This window comes from Piliocolobus tephrosceles, chromosome 15 (assembly GCF_002776525.5).
Source record: "Piliocolobus tephrosceles isolate RC106 chromosome 15, ASM277652v3, whole genome shotgun sequence".
Classification (NCBI taxonomy): Eukaryota; Metazoa; Chordata; class Mammalia; order Primates; family Cercopithecidae; genus Piliocolobus; species Piliocolobus tephrosceles.
The window spans coordinates 100,217,586-100,222,153 of record NC_045448.1 but is presented as its reverse complement, the minus strand read 5'-3'; the positions used below and the strand labels follow the sequence as shown (position 1 = coordinate 100,222,153).

Sequence of the window (4,568 nt, the reverse complement as noted above, 5' to 3'; positions counted from 1 at the left end):
CATCCTGACCAGGGCTTGAGGAGGGGTCTTTCGATTCCCCCTGCCACACTTAGAACGATATGAGGGGTGCAGCAGAGGCCAAAAACTGCGTGACCAGCACCAGGGAGTCTATGGTGGACACTGACAAACCACTCCCAAAGTTGGTGCCATTTACTCTTACAGAGGAGAGGTGGGGCCTGGGCAAGGGCAGCAGCTGGAAGGCTAAGGGCAGGCATGGTTCTCAGTAGCGGTTGTGATCTGGCTTGAAGGGGCCATCACAGGACATACCTAGGTACTGGGCCTGCTTCTTGGTCAACTTGGTGAGTTTCACATTCAGCTTGCCCGGGTGGGATTCAGCCACTGCCTCATCCAGCGTCTTGGGCAGCAAGTAAATCCCACCAGAGTACTTGTCTGGGTGGGTCCACAGCTCAATCTGCACCATCACCTGGTTGGTGAAGGAGTCACTCATCACGAAGCCGGGGTGGCCCATGGCACAGCCCAGGCTGACCAGTTGACCCTCAGCCAGCAGGATGGTGCCGTGCCGCTCTTCAGCCAGTCCTGGCCACCTGGGGCTTGATGGTCACCTTCTCCACAGGGTTCGCATTGAGCCACTTGGCATTGATCTCCATGTCAAAGTGGCCAGGGTTACACACGATGGCATCATCCTTCATCTGCTCAAAGTGCTGGCCAAGGATGATGTCAACACAGCCTGTGGCAGTGACAAAGATGTTGCCCTCCTGACAGGCCTCATCTATGGCGGTCACCTCATAGCCCTACATGGCAGTCTGCAGGGGGTTGATGGGGCCAATCTTGGTAATGATGAAGGTGTCCCCAAAATCCCACAGGGCCTGGGCACAGCCCTTGCCCACATCGCCATAGCCTGCCACCATGGCTACGTTACTGGCAATCACCACGTCTGTAGCCCTCTTGATGCCATCTCTGAGGGACCCCCGGCAGCCTTAGAGGCTGTGAAACTTGCTCTTGGTGACGGAGTTGTTGATGGCAGGCACCTTCAGGATCCCCTTGGCCATCATCTTGTGTCGGTTGTGGACTCCGGTGGTGGTCTCCTTGGAGATGCCTTGGATGCCCGGCAAGAGCTGTGGGTACTTGGTGTGGATGTGGTTGGTGAGGTCACTACCATCATCCAGAATCATGTTGAGGGGCACGTCTTTGAAGTAGAGTGATTGCTGGATGCATGACAGGTACCCCTTGCTTGTTTCACCCTTCCAGGCATGCACTGGAATGACAGCCTTGGCAATGGCAGCCGCCACCTGGTCCTGTGTGGAGAAGATGTTGCAGCTGGACTACTGTATCTCAGCATTCAGGGACAGAAGGGGTCTCAGTGAGGACGGCTATCTCCACGGTCACATACGGCCAACCAGCGATATGGGTGTCCTTCAGTGGCTTGGGGGCCGAATACAGCTCCCACACATGTATCAGACCTGGCATCTCACTCTCCTCAATATCCAGGGCCTTGTGTCCCCAGGCGGCCAGGTCGATGTCAGCAACTTTATAGGACAGTTTGTTAGACATGCTGGCAATGCTTCCACACAGTGTGATGCACACAGACAAAGGGGGCCGGGCCTCCGAGAGGGGACAGGCATGGGGCAGGTGGCACTGGGCAGGGCGGATCTGCATTTTCTAGTCCTGATCAGCTTCTGACCTGGCTGCTCGTGTTTAATTGCAGCAACATTGTATTTGTCAGGCCAAGCTAGATTTTGCCGCAGTGACACATCACTCAAAAATCTGTGGCTTTTCACACACACAAAATATATTTCCCACTCACACCACATATTCAACACAAAGACCACAGGGAGGCTTGACTCATCCCAAACACATGAAGACCTGGCCTAATGGAGGCTCCATTTGGATATATTCTTCCACCATCACTAGATATGAACACGGGAATCAAGTCAATGACACTCAAGCTCTTAAAGCTTCCCTCCCGATATAAAATAATTACTGGCTAACGCATGGCCTTACCTAACTCCAAGAAGCTAAGGAAATGCAATGCTACCAAGTGCCTAACAGGAAAAAAAAAATATCTGATAAATGGTACTGATGATTTCCTAAAGTACATCCACTAAATAATGAGCTGACATTTTTTATTTTGAGCTGGAATATACTCCAAGACTCTGAACTGACAAATGATAAAAAATATAATATATACGGCCAAATACTGTCCTCTGTTAAGCACTAGGCAGAGTCACCCCTGCTACCACTCCAGTCACCATTCCATCCTTCCCAGTTTATATAAGAGGACTGCAGAGTGGAGAAGGATGGAAGAGCTGTTGGGGCCTCATAGACCTGCAGTGTCAGGAATGAAAGGAGATCTCCCTGTCTTCTCTGTAGTCAAATAAATGGGGCTTTATGAGACCCTGTGGTTTGATGAGGAGTGTCTATGAGGAGGGGACACGAGTGCCTCACTTCCCAGCTGAAAGCTTGCTGTCATTGAAAATGCAAGTCGGCTGGGCGAGGTGGCTCCTGCCTGTAATCCCAGCACTTTGGGAGGCCGAGGCAGGTGGATCACGAAGTCAAGAGATCGAGACCATCCTAGCTAACACAGTGAAACCCCATCTGTACTAAAAATACAAAAAATTAGCCAGGCGAGGTGGCGGGCGCCTGTAGTCCCAGCTACTCGGGGGTGCTGAGGCGGGATACTGGCATGAACCCAGGAGGCAGAAGTTTCAGTGAGCCAAGATCACACCACTGTACTCCAGCCTGGGTGACAGAGTGAGACTCCGTCTCAAAAAAAAAAAAAAAAAAAAAAGTAAAAAAAAAAAGAAAATGCCAGTCATCTAGGCCCACCACTAGACAGGAGTCAATGAAGGTGCTCTCAGGGAAATCTGACAGTATAGTCTGGTTGTAAAGGGCGTAGAGACGGTCAAGACTAGTGTCTACACCTGGTCTAGCAGTTTCTGAGGTGGGAAGGACTGTGGAAATAACCTTTGGTAGCAGAGTAGACATGGATATAACTTTCCCTAGTTTTCTCTGTCCTCAGAGGCAGGAAAAAAAAGGAATTTAGTGTTGGACATGACTCCATAGTAGGAATACAGGGATAAAAGGAGGGGAGACCCTTCCCCAAGAGAGTTTTGAATGAAACCATGGAGCACTAGAAGGGCCCAAGGGGCTTCCTCCCTTTGAAGGAGGAGGGCCACCCTAAAGCAGAGGGCCACCCTAAAGAAACCCCCATACCTTCTTGCAGAGGCCGGTGCATCAGAAGAGACCACCAGCATCAGATAAAACAAGACCGAGTCAAGAGTGAGACCAGGACCATCTCCCTAGCACCAATGGACAACCATGTGTGAAAGAGTACCTCTGACACTCTTATCCCTACCCCCAACCCTGTCTCAAACTCAAAAGACTAGGCCTACCCAGAGAAATGAAAGAAGAGAAGAGGGGCTGGGCATGGTGGCTCACACCTGTAATCCCAGCACTTTGGGAGGCCAAGGTGGGCGGGTCGTGGGGTCAGGAGATCGAGACCATCCTGGCTAACAAGGTGAAACCTGTCTCTACTAAAAATACAAAAAATTAGCTTGCCGTGGTGGCACATGCCTGTAGTCCCAGCTACTTGAGAGGCTAAGGTAGGAGAATCGCTTGAACTCGGGAGGCAGAGGTTGCAGTGAGCCGAGATTGCGTCACTGCACTCCAGCCTGGATGACAAAGCAAGACTCCATCTCAAAAAAAAAAAAAAAAAGAAAAAAGAAAAAAGAAAAAAGAAAAAGAAAAAGATTTTTCTCTTTTGAGAAAAGAAGAGGAAAGGCAAAACTGGACCCATTCCATGAGGTTGAAGAGTGGCTAATGAAAGAGCTGTGTTTCTCTCAATTATATTACTTCTTTTTTAGGATTTTTAATAAAACATGATAATTACGACAGTATCAAATGTTGCAGCAAAATGCTTGGTCACAGCCACTTAGCATTGACATCTCTACTAATAGAACCTTCTATCTAAGTCATTTTTTTTTTTTCCCCAAGACGGAATCTCGCTCTTGTTGACCAGGCTGGAGTGCAGTGGCACCATCTCGGCTTATTGCAACCTCCGCCTCCAGGGTTCAAGCGATTCTCCTGCCTCAACTTCCCGAGTAGTTTGGATTACAGGTGTCTGCCACCACACCCTGCTAATTTTTTGTATTTTTAACAGATACAGGGTTTCACTATGTTGGCCATGCTGGTCTCGAACTCCTGACCTTGTGAACCACCCACCTCTCCCTCCCAAAGTGCTGGGATTACAGACGTGAGCCACTGCGCCTGGCCCCCTTCTGTCTAATTCTAAACCACTTCCCTGGCAAGTCTTCCAACGCTAGCCACGTCACAAGGAAGCCTGCAAATGTGTTCTGCTATTGTGAATTACACATGGTTTAATTTTGTTTTAATCAAATTAATTCCTCTCACATTACATGAGCTCAAAATTATAGTGACAGTCTTAAAGCAATTGTAAATGCAGACTTTGATTAATCTTTAAAAGGGCAAGTTCAACAGCATTGCACAGAGCAAAGAGGTGAAGCAGAAAAATAATTGTAGTGTTCCTGTTTATTTTTTAAAAAAACTGCTTCTCCAGATTTCGCATTCCTAGTAAATAAAGGGAAATT

At 48.9% G+C, this 4,568-nt stretch overlaps 1 pseudogene; it reads right to left on the bottom strand.

Moving 5' to 3' along the window:
• Positions 1–220: 220 nt before the first annotated feature.
• On the bottom strand, positions 221–1,512 carry LOC111542127 (annotated as a pseudogene).
• Positions 1,513–4,568: the final 3,056 nt, after the last annotated feature.